This window comes from Athene cunicularia (genome assembly GCF_003259725.1).
Source record: "Athene cunicularia isolate RWA chromosome 14 unlocalized genomic scaffold, athCun1 chr14_part1, whole genome shotgun sequence".
NCBI classification, from domain to species: domain Eukaryota; kingdom Metazoa; phylum Chordata; class Aves; order Strigiformes; family Strigidae; genus Athene; species Athene cunicularia.
Window position 1 is genome coordinate 2,556,085 of NW_020799118.1, and position 16,834 is coordinate 2,572,918.

Sequence of the window (16,834 nt, forward strand, 5' to 3'; positions counted from 1 at the left end):
GAATTCGAGAATACGGCAGGTTAAAAGCTGTTTAGAAACCAAAACAAACTGCTCTGCCATGACAGGATTTCAGGCATAAGATGCTTCCTGGCAACAGATCGAAGTGTAATCCTGCCACACCGTGCTGCAGACAGGCCAGAGGCCGTGACTTCTGAATCCTCACCGATTCCATCACTTCAGGCGAAGCTGCGAGCGTGGTGCTGGCAGCGCCGGTCCCCAGACAGCAGGCGTGAGGGGGGTGTTTGACCTTTTCAGACCATACTGCCTCCGCCTCAATATTCTCTCGTCCTGGCTCCAGTATAAAGCACACCTTGTTTTTTGCTCCACAGCTGTTGCTGCAATGCAGCTTCTTGGAGAGGGAAATAGGATTACACAATCAGAATGTGGTGGTGGATAGGAAAGCAGAGGATGAGCTTGGCTCAGATGAACTCCACGCTCCGTGTTTGCGGTGCAGTTTTACCAGGTAATGGAGTTACGGGTGGAAATCTTCAGTTGGTTCCTTGGTTTGAGCAGCAGGTATTGTAAGGGGCTGGCGTAGCTACTGTAATGTGATGCTTCTGCCTTGGCTGTGGTAAAAAGCAGCTGAAGAAAAGCATAAAAAGGGCTAGCTTCTGTTATTAACAGAGGGAGTAGAGGCAAATGGGAATAATGACAAGCAGTGCTAGGAGCTGGATTCATGATGTGACGGGGTCTTTGACTGGGAAGAAGTTTTGTGATCTCAGCAACCATCTGGGTGTTGCAGTAACTATAGTTAACAAATCTCATGCTTTTTTATTCCCAGTTATGAAATCTAAAATGTCAGTTGTTTTAGAAGTACTTTTAGTAGCAGGTCAGTGCCTACTTCCTTAAATTCTCACCAGTAATCTTTATTTTTCCTTGGCCAAGAAGGTGGTTGGAAAATCCCTCTGAGGCAACCTGTAAGATTGCTGGTGTTCATAAAGATTGTACTGTTACATGATTGTGAATGAGTTCAGAGTTTGTTCTTTTGCTTATCTGTAGATTTTGGTGTAGTGGGACTTTGGTCAAAATGGTAGGACTGATGATGAACATGGGTTCATGGGTGGTGATGTTTCAACAGTGAGTCAAGTGTGGTGGCTACTCTGGTTGGACCTCGTGTTCCTCACACTGCTCAGTTGTTTCCTTTCACTGGTGTACCTTGCTTTCACTGAGCTGAACTTACTTCACTGAAGAGTTTGGTGATGTCTCTTCTCCAAGCTGGGGATCTCTGGTGTGAATGGGAGAGCGAGCCATGCAGGTGACAGGTGAGCTAGGTGAAAGTGGAGCTCTTCAGAAAAGAGACTGAGAAGATACTACTGCCCTTCCAAACCCAACGTTGGTTGTGCGATGCCATACATAATTTCTGATGCAATACTTGTACTTTTTTCAGAAAATATGCAGAAAAAATCATGTTCCAGAGTGATCTGATAAGCGATGGGAAATAGCTCACAGATCCAGCGTTACTGTTCTAAATGGAAAAGGGAGGAGAAAGGGACTGTTTGTAACATCTGGTCAAAATCCATGTGCAGTCTTGCATAACTGATCCTCTGCTCGGGCTGGTAGGCAAGCTTCGCAGGCGTGCAGCCTCATTCCTCTCATCTGTTGTGAAACTTCACTCTCTGATTGTCCCTTTCAGCTACTCTCACTAGTTAACAGAAAAGAGGGAAAAGGGGCAGCTTGCGATAATACTGATACAATGCTTCTAAAGGCTAACAAAGCACATGATTTGGTTAGTTCTGTGAAGAATTATCTGGTTCCATTCATTCAGTGAAACCCTGAGTTTTATGAAGGAGAAGAATTATTTTCCTTTTTTTTTTTCTTTTTCTGAGATGCTAGGACAGTGCTCTCATGGGGCCTCTTGAGAGGGAGAGGTTAAGTACCACTGAAGAACGGAGGACAGTGCTCTGAGGGGAAGTGCTTTGCTGTCCCATTGTGCTAGCGTTGCTTACTTTCATGAGATATCCTTAGAAAGATAAATATTTTTGTTAAATAAATAAGCAAGGTGTTTAACATGACTGCTAGCTCCTTATTCCATACTGACTCTATTCATCCTGATGTAACTCGGGGAGCTGTTTAAAATTACACCAGCAATTAGACTTGCCTTAATCTGGTTTTGATATGTTAGTCATTCCTGGTGCTTATTAGTGCCTTTGTGGCAATATCGTCACATAAGAGAGGCAGGCTTGTCTGACAGTGCAAAAAGGGAAGGTAGCTGCTGCCCCGTGCCACCAGACAGCTCACGTTGAGATGCCTTTCTCTGCTCTTGTTGCAGCATTTTTGTGGTGTTTGAGAGAAATCTCCTACCTGTCCCACCACACTAAGGCTAGTGGTATTGCCAGCTGATTTGTTACTTTATTCATCATTACAGCCTATATTTGCAAGGTATCTTGCAGCACCCGTGGATGTTCCTCAAGAGATATTTGCAGAGCTGCAGAACGTCCAGTGGCTCTCTTGGTTGCTTGAAAAGGTTCTCTCCCAAAGCCATAAAAATCAGTTATTTTCCGTTCCTGCTTTTAGCTCGTTTCTAACTCCAGTCCTGTGGGCCTTCTCCTTTATGAACCGGAAACAGTGAGTATCTTCTGTGGTTCCAGAAGGAGCTGACATAACCTCATGGATCTGTGTCCCCACTCCCGATTGGTGCAGTCTCTTTGAGCATCACAGTTACACAAGGATTCCTTCAACAGCTTCTTGACACCAGGTCCCTCTTCTCTGACCCCAGCAACTAAGCTGGACTTGCTCAACTCATAATAGAAACTTTTAGAAAGATTTGCCCAATACTAGCCGCCTTTCCAAAACTATCCAACACTTCTTAACTACCTGTGATGTACAGAATCTTCACGTGCCTGTGATTCACAGCTTGCATGTGCCAGACTGAAAAAACAGCACTCAGTCTCTTATGTAGGTGTCAGTGTTATCATGAGAGTATGGGTGCAGTACAGATGGACCTCAGTGAGACTTTACCACTGAGTTTAGTCATTAGCACACTTACTAAAGTCTAATTTACCTCCTCAGATTTGTGTCCGGGTATTTAGTACTTGTATGAAATGTTATAGTGCAGCAGCTCCTTTATTTTTGTCAAACAGGCAATATATAAGAAGTGAATAAGCACAGTTTATCCAGTAGCTGTGTGGCTTTTTTCCCTAGTGGATAGCTTTCAGATTTTGATAACCTTCAGTGAGTCTTCTAGTTACCATTTTTTTACCTTGTTTTTAATTCAACAGTGCTTTGGCTTATTCACAACTAGTTTTGTGAAGGGGCCCCGTGAAGTACAAGGGATCACTTCAGAAATACGTATCCTGCTGAATCAGATGGGCACTAGTTTCTCTGTCCATCTGATAACTTTCAAAACATACTGGGGAATTTAGCCACAGAGTCTTATTGATGAACGCTGCATACATATCTGTGTTCCCTAAACTATTTTGAAAACTTCCCACTGCTGTTCTTTTTAACCTGTTGCCTGAATAAGCAGGCAGTAACAGGACTTTTGAGTAGTAGAAATTCATAGTAATTGTGCTTAATTTCTATATCCCTTGCCTTCTTCCAAATAAGAAGTTATCACATTTAATGGGAATTAAAGTAGTTGTCATCTGAAGAAGGGGGGGGGTGAGGGAGGAGATGATCCCCCGCTCCCCATGTCAGTGTAAGTTACACCAGTTACTGATCCGTGAGTAAAGCAGGCGCAGTTCAGGTGTGCCCTTGCACACACGCAACCTCTGACTTCTAAGCTGAGCATCTGCTCACCAAAAGCGATCCCTGGATATTAGTGTTATTGATTGAGGTGAGTTCCACTCCATGAGTTTCTTTACTTTTTTTGCAAAGAAGAAAAACTACCTCTGTACACTTTGTGTAATGTTACGGAATGTGCTAGGGTAGGAGGCAGACTTCTGTCTAGCCACGGGTTGAGAAAGCTGCAGTGTGGTGGGTTTCCCACAAAGCCTAAGCAATCCGAGTCTGTATTTTCTGTTTTGCCTTTCGTGATAATCCTCTTTCTCCAAATAAGATTTTTATCTTTCTGTCTGCAAATTGTTTGCTCAAATTTTTATAATTAACTTGCAATCAACATCTAAATAGTCTTCATGTTTTCTTCCAACTGGATTGAAAGATTTTTTTATGTATTTTAAAGTGAACCTAGTAATCACTGCTGCTGTTCACAGTACCCAAAAGTTGATTTAACACTGCAGTTAGTGCTTTATTCCTTCTCCAAACATGGTAAACCCTGAAGAGAGGTGTTGCTTTTCCCCTTCATTCAAGTTTGAGGTCCTAAGAGTCTGCTTTTTAGTCTTGTGGCAGCTCTTTTTGAAGGAGGACTTACGACTTGGTGCTGAGTATCCCGGTGTGCCTTGCTCTCTGCTTTGTCATATTAACGTGTTTTGTTCTTGTTTCTTGCAAGTGTGTGTGATGTTTAGGATTTTGACATTTGTCTCTACCCTAGAGCTGCTATTTCTGGATATCAAATTTTTCTCAAGTACTGTAGTTCTGCGTTGTTTGAAATGATTTGTTTTTCCTAACAAATTGTAGGAGAAGCTTTCCAGAGTGAGGCAGAGATTAAGGAGGGCTATAGAGTTGCTTCTGGAGGAATTCACCATCATTTGCAGTGAAATCCAGCAGTTAATAACGTAGTTAAACCTTACAGTATTTTCCATAAAGACAAAATATCCTTTATACTAACCTTGTGCTATTTACTTGATCTTGTGAACCAGCCTGGCCAGAATCTGCTACCCATTTTGCCTTGTATCATCATAATACATTCAGAAGGATGTACGTAGTATTGATACATAAAAATCATCTAACAGTGGAAAGGCATGCTTTTGATTCTGCTAAAGCAGGAGTTTATTCTCTAACGGTGAAAAATTGCATAACAAGTCTTCCTTGGAAGATGTGCAGATTGAATACTTACAGTGGGTGGTTGGCGGTCCCTTCCAATGACAGACTGTTCAACTAGATCTTGTCACCGGTGTTCTCTTGATTAAATCAAGTGGAAGTCTATGGCTTTCTTGTTACAATCCACAGTTTGTTGAATAGCACATTTTTAATACATCTTAAGTAAGTGTTTAGCAGTTACAATTGCTTTAAATCACTGACATAAGAATGACTGGGACTTCTACATTCTTTGCCCTGCAACAGGACTTTACACGACTCATTGTCATCCTCTTTGTGCACCCAGCCTGCCAGGCAGGGTAATTATGGATATGGAGGGGCTGAGCTGTGAGTTACGGGGCTGAAAGCAGCCTAGGAAGTTACAGTTCAGTGTTGAGCCATTTGATGCAAGGGTTAAAACAAAAAAATCTGCTGCAAATAAGTCTACTACTGAATTGCTCTCTTTCTCTGGAGGATGAGTTTCCATGCAGTTGGACACAACACAGCTTAGCATGATGGGAGACGAGGCTGACTGGAGTCTCTAGATGATGCTGTCTTATAAATTGTTGGCACCACAGTAGCACTTGACAGTCAGAAGTACTTTCCATCCAGGATAATTTTGCTTAATGAGTTTAGCCTCACATCACTTAAGGTAGCACTCAGTAAAGGCACAAGATTTCTTTACCATACCCTGATCTTCCAGAAGTGCACCCTTAGGAGCTGTAATCCTGATTATTCACTGAATGTGTAGTAATAAATCACTGATAGAAAGCGTTGCCTTGGAATCCAATGTTTTATATATGGTGGGTGTAAATACCTACAACTTTTCTTAGTCCTTCCCCCTCTACTTTGTGATGTGTCCCTGTGCTAACCATCTGTCTGAATAGGATTATTGCCCTCTCTGCATTAGATTAGCTAGTTAACAAGTTCAATTTAGAATCAGCAGTTTGTTTTAATGTCTGGCAACTAGTACAGGCCAGTTTAAATATGTCTTTTACAGTTTGTGTGTGTAATTAATAACAGATTTTAAATAACGAAGATGAGGGATCAGCTTCAGTCTTTAATTTGGATCAAATCAACAACCTGTTACTTGGAGTAGTATGATGTAGTTGTTCAACCCCAGCTGTCAACTAAACGCTACACAGCCACTCACTCGCTCCACCCCTGCAGTGGCATGGGGGAGAGAATTGGGAGGGGGGAAAAAAAAAAAAAAAAAAAGGTAGTAAAACTTGTGGGCTGAGACAAAGTTTAATAGAACAGAAAATGAAGGGAAGATAGTAATAATAGAATATATAAAGCAAATGATGCACAATACAATTGCTCACCACCTGCTGACCAGTGCCCAGCCAATTCCCGAGCTTCAGTGACCCCTGGCCAACTCCCCGCAGTTTATACACTGGGCATGACATCCTATGGTATGGAATACCCCTGTGGCTCGTTTGGGTCAGCTCTCCTGGCCCTGTCCCCTCACAGCTTCTTGTGCACTCCCAGCGGCCACAGGCAGGGCTGTATGAGAACCTGAAAAGTCCTTGATTTAGTATAAACACTGCTTAGCAACAACTAAAACATCAGTGTGTTACCAACATTATTCTCATCCTAAATCCAAACCACTGCACTATACCAGCTACTAGGAAGAAAATTAACTTTATTCCATCGGAAACCAGGACATATGCTATCTGTCCTCTAAGCAACTGGGATCCAGGTTCCTTTCTTGACAGTTGCTGGTACTCACGTGGGATCACAGGTCACAGTCTAACAGCAAAGGAGAAGGGAACCAAAACAGGGTCAGCCACATCTGGTACTCTTCCATATTGGTGTTAACCGTGTTTTCATTAGCAGTTTGGATGGTGATCAATTAGCCATTTTGTATAGAAGAGCTCTGGAGAACAACATGGTGATTTTAAATTGCATACTCCTGCAACGGATAGAAATTGGTTGTGTGGATGCTGGCATTGCATCTGTTGGTGTGTAAATTACCTGCATCAGGATAATGTTACAATGGAGAGAGACTGCAGAGTCTGTTTGGTCTACCTGAACAACTTTCTGTCCCTCCTCGTTCCTGTATTAGCATCGTGAGCATCACAACATCCTCCCGTACCGAATAAATACTGCTGCTGTTATTGCACTCAGAGAAGGTGGAAGAGGAAGGCATGGTGCTGTAACAGCCGTGCAAGCTAGAGTCACTAAATTTACAGGGACCTCAGCTGCTTCCTATAAGCATTGCATCCTCTGTGTTTGTCACTTGCTTCCGATATCTGTCCTTCCCTCTGTCCTAGACCCTTCCTTACTCCTCGCTGCGCTTGTGCTGATCCAAGGCAGCACAAGTCTGGGGCTGGCTCTGGTTCCCCAAGGACCAGGCTGCTCCCTCGTCTCCCTCCTGGCAGCATATGGGTGCAGGCGCTTCGGTGGCAGCCCCTCGGTCAGGCTTCAAGCCCTGCACTTAGGAGAGCATCCTGCTGAAACGTCGCATCCCACAGCTGGAGCCTACGGGAGCTGGGGCGTCAAGCACATCCCACAGCTGGGGTCCGGCCCCTGGCTCCCTGCTGCAGTGCAGCCCTGCCGGGTGAGGGGCACGGAGCACCCCTTCCTCTGCTCGAGTCGTTTTAATGTCCTGATTACTGAAGTGGGTAAGTCACCATCTCGCTTGTAATAATTACAGATTTCCTCTGTGATTTTTCACTTGTCGGTTGCCACAGCAACTGTGCAGTGGCCGAAACCCTGTCACAGGGATTTAAATCAGAAGCAGCTCAGCCTTTTCCTGCGCCCTGGCGCATCTTCCCTCTTGCCACCCGGCACCATGGCAACCTGGCGATGGCATCCCTGCCTCCGCGATGGCACCCTGTGCTCGCCTTCTCTGGGGCCACGGCCCTGAGCGGTCGGTGCCGTTATTCTCGGCGCGTGTCCCCGTCTCTCCCGCTCCCCGTCTCGAGGAGCGTGCGGCAGCGGGAGGTGGTGTTAGGATGTGTGCTGGCTGTTGTACCTGTGCACCACCTGAAGGAACTGAACCGAACCGAGGTTATTTTATGGTAGTTGGGTGCCTGCGTGTCACCCTCGGGGTATTTGCAAACCAGAGTAAAATGAAGGATAAAACCTGTTCCACAGTTCTTGAAAACTAAGAGGCCATTTCAAACATTAATACAGTCTGGCTCTGCGTCTCAGGAGTTTGTTTTCAGAAACTGCTGAGAAGGCATTCAGGTGAACTCGGACTCCCAGGGGTCCGAGCTGATGGGCTACACCCACATGCTGGAGGTGCTAGAGTAGCGATGGGCAGAGCCACATCATCTCGGTTTGAGGGGACTTGGGCATTGCTCTCCACTGGGTTTGGCTGAGCACAGAGTACAGCTTGCAGGAGCTGGTTTCATTAACCTTCCTTAACTGGGGCAATCCCCATAGCTGAGCTGCAGGATCGCAGCTCGGGGTTTCCTCTGGGTGATGCCTGTCCGTGCTGCCGGCAGTCGCGAGCGGCTGCGGGAGGGAGCTGACGGCAATGGCATTTCTCGTGAATGCAGCCGACAGCAGCCGACTCTAAAGTGAAGGAGAGCTCAACGTTTTCGATCAGCAAGCTGGCTGTGGGGAGTTTTCGTCCAAGTCATGTAAGTGCCTTTGCCTTGTGCCTGCATGCGATGGGGTTGGCACAGCCTGCGGCCGAGCCTGCGAGGGCTGCGCTCCCGTGCCTTCTGCTAGAGGGGAATTTGTGTCCATGTATGTGTGATGTTAAAATGTCCCTGTCGTGGACAGCCATGGTGAGCCGTTCCCTGGTTTGTTTGCTGGACCCCTTGTAAAAGAAATCTTCCCCCATGCGTCTGCTTTTCTGTGTCCTCAGCTGAAATGGGGGTCACCTTGAGAAACCAGAGCACTCGCTCCTGTTTAAGACGCTTCCCTTGGTTTGGTGCAGGCTGCCTCCAAGTGAGCTGGTTTATGACTTTAGGAAGCAGAAGAATAAATTGTGCTTTTACAGTGCATTTTATTTGATGCTATTTATCTATTTTCATGACCTCTGAGGAGGCAATGTTAGGATGCCAAGGAATAAAATCTTACCAGCAGTATAACTGAATTTTCTTGGATGAAACTCCACTTGAGGGTATTTTGCAGTACTTTAATTTTTCCGATGCTGCAGAATGCTTGTGGAGCAACTAATCTGGAAAGCACAGCTGTGTCATAATTTAAGCTGTTTAACCCATTGAGAGCTGGACTGTTTTAGGGTGGGAAATGTGTGGAAATTAACAGGCATGGTTTGGCTATGTTCTTGCCATCTGCGTTTAAAATAATGGATTCAGAATATGCAGGCTTGAAGAGAGGTTATGCATAGCTCACTAGTAAAGTTCACTGAAATATCAAAGTGCAGGTTTTTTCAGTGGGAACTATTAAGGCATAACAAACTAAAAAAAAAAATTAAAATTTTTCAGTTAACATTAGTTTACCTGTGCTTGTCTTTTACCAACATTTATGTACAGTTATGCTGTTGATGTAGGTATTTTTAGCTGTGTATCTGGAACTTGCCCAATTTCTAACAGATCCTATTTCGACCCCATTTTTTTCTTTTTCTGAGACAATGTGGTTTTTTTCACAAGCCAGGTGTAGGCACATGTCATCCCAGCTTAGCTGTTCTAGTAGTTCTTGGATCAAAAATGATCTGCTCAGAAGTTTAGTGGGTCACCTGAATCCTAGTGTGACATAACTGCCACATTCCCACCTGTTCTTATTCACTGGATTATGGACCAGGAATATTTTCTTGGTCCGATATTTGTTGGAGAGAGGGAAGGCAGAGACAAGGGCAGAAAGATTTTATTTATTTATTTTTTTTTAAATACATATTCATAACCAATCACCAAGAGGACATCTAAGGAGGAGAACCTGGACATGAGTGTTACAAAACTCATCTACAATCAGAAGTGTCAAAACTTGATGGAAAGACTGCAGGATTCTGTTCTGACTTGATTGTTGGTCTCATTAGGCAGGTAGGTATTGCCCTGTCATGATGGATGCTGACTGTACAGTACTTCCAAGCTATAGATGTGAGGTTTTTGTCTCGTGTTGCACCTTGCTTTGGGCTTTTGCTGCAGTTTTCAGAACAGACTGACTTGAATGCCAGCTGAATGTGGACATGAGATAGCTGTGCAAAAAGCCAGTTTATTAGGGAAGACTTACACTGTCTTGTGTAGTATTTACTGTTTTGTCAAGACTTGAAGGACAAAACCAGTCTCCCCATTTCTGTTCTTCTGAACAGTAGTGGGAGTGTTTGATCCTGTTGGTGTCACCAAATAAATAAGCAACATGAATAACAGACACTTGAGCTTTACTTGTAACTATGACAACTGTGTCCTTGACAACTTAAGTACAATCATGGAGTTTTCAATTACATCCTGTACACGAAGCCTTTAAGGTTGTTAGAGGCGTAAACAACAAAAGCAATTGTCAGCTCATGAAATATTTTCTGGAAAAATGCATTTTGGTGGTAGATACATGTTTCTACTTGCAGATAGCTGTGGCTCGCTTTGTTGTTAGTGTGGCTCGGTAGGAAATGCCTCGATGAGCTGTGCTTTCCAAGGACAAACTCAACATTTGTTGTTGAGAGTCACTCTTTGCACTGACTTTTTTGGCTGCAGCTTGTGAAATTGCGCCAGATAAGTGTTGAGCTTCCAAGTGCTCTGGGGTCCCTTTCTGATGTGTGGGTTGTCCTATAGACCCAGCAGATCTCTTCTGCAGGGTGTCTCAGTCACTGTAGTCATCCTGGTATGTGACCCTGATGATGCGGGGTGCTTGTCACCACCTTTGCTTTTGAAGTATGAGGCCGTGGCCTTTGGTTGACCAAGTTGGATGAGGAGCAGCTTGTTTCTCTTTTCTGTGCCATCTCATGAGGGTGGTGCTAGGTACTGTTCTTCTTGAAATCAAGAGTTTCTGCTTTGTTTTATGCTGAGTTTGTATAGACGCTGGATGGAAAATCTAATGCCAGCCTTGAACACTAGATGTTAATTTTCTCGCCAACTACCCCTTAACAGGACCTTCCTGTTCCCATGATGGTTTGAGATAGTCTTAGTCTATCACTAGAAATTCTTGGTGCTACTCTAACAAACTTATCTTGCAAATGTTGTTGTAAGCTAATTCAAATTTTATTCAGAACTATACCTTTAAAACAAAACATGTTGAAGTAAAAGGACCTGTTGTATTTCATTGTGTGCACTCAGACTTTCAGAACTACATAGGCTATATTGAACTCTTAACTGCTTCTGGGACCAAGTGGATTGCAGTTAAATACATCAACATGCTGGCAGGCTTCTTTATTTACTTTGTTGATTACTACATTTAAGTGACTAAAGCAGTAAGTCAGGATTTCTAATGTCACCCTGCGCCCTGTCAATAACAACTGGTTAACTCATTCAGTTTTTTCCTGCTTTGATCTACTGGATGTGGACATTCCCCATCTCCCCAGAGGAAGGTGGGGCAGTACGTAATGATTGCAGTGTGGTTTTGAACAGCGAGTGCTTGTATACATGGAATCTTTTTTAGATAACCACGATGACATTAGGTTGCCCCATTCTTCCTCAAATGCAGACTAAGAGAGGGCATGATTATGTTTAATGGATGACAGACTTGACTTGTCTTCCACCTCACCCATACCTATATTTCTTTGTGAAATTGTAGGGATATTCCAGAGTCTGGGATCAACTTGATCTGTTTTTAGAAGTAAAATACTTGAGCTGCATCACTTAAGTCATAAAAGATGCTCGTTCACGAGCACTGCAAACCAGGAGACTTACCCCCTTTAACAAATGGCCTTGGATTTTTATTATTTTAAGGCAGGGACTTCAACTTTCTGTTTTGTGGGCCCTAGACCCAGGACACTTACCTGCCAGAAGTTGATGAAAATAATAAAAAATCGGTAACAAGGGATTTTCAGTAGTTTATGGGGTACAGAATGTGGGCCTGGTTAAGATTTTTCTTTCTAACCTGTCAGGCTGTTGCAGAGTAAGAGATGATAGGGCTTGGGCAGCATGAGTGAGGCTGGAGGGCTTGTCCCAGCTCAGCTCAGAAGCTGCAGTCCCATCCAGCTCTGGTTTTGGCACCCTCTTTTATCTTTCCTCTCTTTCAGAACTGCTTCTCTCATCACTGATGTGGCAGTTGCTACGTATGTGCTAGCGTCTGTGACTCCCTCTTCTTAGTGCCCATGTCCTGGTCCCGTTATCCAGACTTTTTCCAGCTTGCCTCTGATACATTCCAGCCCTGATGTGTGGGTATGGGAGCACTGTGGAGGCTAGAAAAGGAGAAACAAGAGCTCGTGGAAGATAAACAACACCAAAAAATGGACCACTAATTCTTTATCACCTAGTGGGTCTTTCTCACAGTAGTTGGGCTCACAATCCTGTGAAGCCAAGGAAATCAACTTTTAATTACAAAAGAAAACGAGCTTTGCAGTGTTTTCCCACTTCCAGCAGGGCTACCCAAGTAGTGCCAGGCTTTTCAACATGGTTCTTTTGTTCTGGTCCCGGGAACCATAGCTGACTTGGTCTCTCAATTTGCAGTTTCTTTCACTGTTAAAAAACAAATGCAGAAAATGCAATCTCAAAGCGTGCTGAGCTGTGAACTGAAGAGCCTTCTCACCTCTTTGAGAAACACCCTCCTTGCAAACCATCTCTACCAGCTCACCTCCAGGATGCCAGGGCAGGCTGGGGTGTGGAGAGGGTGGTTTTGCTTGCAGGCCTAATGCTGGTGCTGTCTGTGGGCTCCCAACAGAGTGAGGCAGTGGCCACCACCTCGGCGGGGTGGCAGAGCTTCAAGACCCCTGTCCCCACCAGTAGACCCCCGACAGCTCGCCAAGCGAATAAGCCTTGTGCTGTTTTCACATCGAGATGGATCCAAGCAAGCAAGACTAAAAAATTGTTCGAGATGCTTCAAATTTCACAACAATGAACATGTAGTATGACAATACCCTTGCTGCTGTGCACCACAGAAAAGTCAAGCCAAGGAAAACAGCAAAAAAGGAGTGTGTTTGTCTTTACCTTCCAGCTCCCCAAATACACGTTATGAAGACTTTTGGAGTAATTGCCCTGTGCAGATTGTGCTGCTGTTTCTAAACCACTTAATTGTTCCTGGTTAAATGGATTTGGAGCAGCAGACGGACAGATGAATGTGCCCCCATGAATTTAAAACAGGCTTCTCGTGTCTTTGGCATGAGTTGCAAGAAAGAAATGCAAATCTGCAGTGCTGACTTCTCATCCGTGTCTTGCAGTGTCTCTGTTTCACTTCTTACCTTTGCGTCTATCCCAGGGATGCTTGCAGAGGCGGGTTTTTGCAGGCACAGACATCATGCTCCATTTGCTCCTCTGCTAGCAAGCAAGAATGTTACATGAACTCCTAGTTTGTATGTTTTCACTCTTCTATACAGATCAAGCCCCTCTGAATGTTGGAGTCCCTCTCTAATTTTTTTTTTTTTTTTCCCCAGGGATTCTCTGTAAAAAACATAATCTTGTTAGCTCACAGGAACAATGCATCTTTGTGTCTTCACAGTAGGCTGCTGCTACTGCTGCTGAATGACTGTTGTCGTTCCTAGTAACTAATTTTGCCTGTCAGAAATAATCACTCGGCACAGAATTTTAAGAGCTGCTGTTTAAAACAGTGCATCCAGTTTTCACAGTGTGCATTTTAAAAAATCCACATATCCTGATGTTTCATGTGGTCAATAAACTGTACTGAGCTTCCCCTTTGAAAATAATTTTTCTTACTAAAAGAATGTGACGATGACTTAAACTGTATTTGCCACTGCGTGTGTTTACATAATGCAAAATTATATGCAAATATATTTAATGTAGTGAACGTTCACTACAGAACAGCTCTTTTGTAGTCATCTGTAACGATGGCCTTCTCCAGCTCAGACAGTTGCGATTAGACAGAAAATATTTCGGTAAGACTTTTATGAATCTCTTTTTCTGAAAGAGTCTCACTTCTCTGAGGTCTAAGGTAGGTAGCGTTTAATCACACATCGGACACAAACACTGTCCTTCACGTCCCCTTTACAGTCTGATACCTGAAAGTGGTGGCTGTATTTTGTCTAGATTTTAAAGACTCAAAGCGTGCGCCGTTGCTCCGAAGCAGCGGTGGTGATGGAGCGTGGCTTTGCTGCGGTTTTGACATGTGTATGAAAGCTGATTTCTACTGTCTCGAAAATTGTGCTGCAGCTGCTTGCGGTGCTGGAACAAGCCAGACCAGTGGGAATTGATCAAGAGATGAATTATGGAGGCAAAATTCAATTGGTTATGATGATAACCAAATAATATGTGCTTAGACAAATACACCAATCACATCAGCTGATCTCCTGTGAGAATTGGTGTGCATAATGGAAATGGAAAAGTTGATTTTAGTTATACTCACATGTGATACGACATGATAGATTTTCACTCTGGACCAGAAAATGGTAAAACATTTTATATAACTGTCAAAGGAAAATTAGGGCTAAGCTACTTTACTTTTAAACCACTTGCAATAATTTTTTTCTACGAGTATTTCAGAAAGCCAATACCATTTCCGAATATATTTTTTAAGCCTTTTATGAATACCCTAATTTAACCATTAAAGGACTTAAGATAAACAGGATAATATAAGTAAAAGATAAAATAACATTCTGGGAGCAAAGACTTAGGGGTGGTTCACCTAGGGAAGAAAAAGTAGGGACCGCTGAAGGGAAACCTGGACGCTGGTGGGTACAACCATGTAGCGTGACTTAAAGGTACGTTTGATTTTATGTGACGAGGCATCTCATCATTGCGAGGAAGGTAGATTAGTCACTTGGTAGCAAAACACCCACGGGAGATGCCTGAAGGGGATTAGAACGACGAAGTGAACCTCGCTGGGTTGTTTTAGCCTTCTGTCGTAGGTAAGTTTGCACTGCTCTGTTTGTTAGTTCCTGCAAAACTATGTTAGCTTTTAACAGGCTCCTAGAGACTTTGCAGAGCAGACTGAAGGAGGAGGTTGTGGATTGCACAAGTACAGACCGGATAAATAGCTGTGAGCAGAGAGCATCAGCCAAGGGGGTTATTCATTGTGAGAGGTGCTTGGCCAGTTCATCCTTTAACAGCTTTTTTTCCACAGTGGTAGTCTCACTGACTTACCCACGTTTGTTTTTTTGCTAGAGGATGTTCACGAGGTAAGAAATTTATGGTATTGGGGTATTTCTTTACACATTGATTATGCAAGAGTTAGCATAACTAAAGAAAGAAGCAAGAGAGTGAAAAAATAATGTATGAATTAAATTAATCTTGTTTTATAAATTACTCTTTTCTGAAAAAAATTAACTAGTTCCTTCTACACTTCTGACCCCAAAACCTCACAAAGCTAATCTAGCTTTTTCCAACGTGCACGCAAACGTTGTGCAAGTGTTTGCTCACCTTGGCAGATTTCAAAATATCTTCAATTTTAAATTGAACTTGGAGCAAGCTAAATGAAAGCAAATACTGTGTCAATTGTCTACGAAGGCACAGGGAATTTTCTTTGTACCCGAGTATTAATAGGTCTATGAATTAATAGATATCTGTAGGCAAGGAGGTTTTTGTTTTCTTTTTGAATTTTTTGAATTTTTTTCAATTTTTAAAAAGCTCAAGCATGAAGGAAAGCAAATGGTATCTTGGCTAAAGACAATACCGAAATTAAATTTCTGATATATTAATGTTAGGTAAGAGATACTTTCTGTCATGGTGGCAATAGATCAGCTGCTTCCCTGCCTCTAATCAGCAGCATGTGTTTGTGTATTTTATTGATGGCATAGAAATGCTGTAAGCAGTAAGCTGTGATCTCTTTCTGCTGGGAAATCAGCTCCATCCTTGCAGTGTATTTAAGTAGTTCTTCCAAGGAGCTTTATGGTAATAGTGACATTTCATTTGGACTGCAAGCCTCAGTCTGTTGCTACTAGATGGTCTACACCTACTGGGGTGGAGGGACATACAGCGAGGTGGGAAACCCAGCTGAGTCTCTGTGCAGGCAAAGAAGGGCCTCTAGTGTCCCACATAGATCACAGGGTACCACGCCTCTAAATGTAAGGTTTGAATTTGACCTCTGTCCTGGATAACAATTCAATGACCTGTTTTATCTGTTTATGACTTCCAGCCAGGCTTTCTGCACAGGTGGTACAGGTTGAAAAAGAAGTTCATGCTACTTGACTTTACAAGGTCATTTACATTTAACTAGCTGAGGTGGAATCACAGAGGGGTTGAGGTTGGAAGGGACCTCTGGAAGTCATCTGGTCCAACCCTCTGCTCAAGCAACGTCACCTAAAGCAGGACCATGTCCAATTGGGCTTTGAATATCTCCAGGCATGGCAACTCCACACCCGCTCTGGGCAACCTGTCCAGGGTTTTTCTATATTTAGATGGAGCTTACTGTATTTTGGTGTGTGCCCATTGCTTGTTATCTAGTCACAGGACACCAGTGAGAAGACCCTGGCTCCTTCTTTACTCCCTCCCTTCAGGTATTTATTACACACTGATGGGATGCAACCTGAGCCTTCTCCAGGCTGAACAATCCCAGCTCTCAGAGTTTGTCTTCATAGAGATGTAATTAATTGGTAGAACTGTTTTTTTCAGGGGATTGATTTTCTTTTCTTTCCTAATGCCTGTCCTACTGTCTTTTTGTATTAGATGAGATTTTTCGCATAAACTTAGGATGAATTGAAATAGCATAATGGCTTTGAGAGACTGACTGGACTACATACATAAAGTAGAGAAGAAGAGCAAGGGAAAATAAGTAATGATCTTTACCCCCTGGCCCTGCTAAAGCTGGGAGATATAGATTTAGCCTAGAAGTCATTTGCCTTAACAAGACCTAGCATCAGACTTGGTTCTCAATCCTGAGACTGCTTTGAATGTCAGCATTAATCCATCAAAGCCTGCTTTCAGTTTCTTTGGATTGGAATTAGTGAAAGGGGAAATTGAAATGAATGGCACGGTAATAGTGGCTGCGTCCATAGGGACACAAATAAGTGTTTGCTTTTCTT

General features: G+C 43.4%; 1 protein-coding gene across 3 annotated transcripts in view; it reads left to right on the forward strand.

Moving 5' to 3' along the window:
• Window positions 1-441: 441 nt before the first annotated feature.
• Window positions 442-16,834, forward strand: part of ABAT (4-aminobutyrate aminotransferase) — a 51,787-nt gene continuing 35,394 nt past the window's right edge. Inside the window, exon 1 of one of the 3 annotated variants that reach the window (XM_026859048.1) lies at window positions 442-463. The gene's annotated coding sequence lies outside the window, so the exon portion shown is untranslated. Of the gene's footprint in view, window positions 464-7,321; window positions 7,482-8,143; window positions 8,448-16,834 lie in introns of those variants that run through there. The other 2 variants (XM_026859047.1, XM_026859046.1) reach the window with 2 other exon arrangements.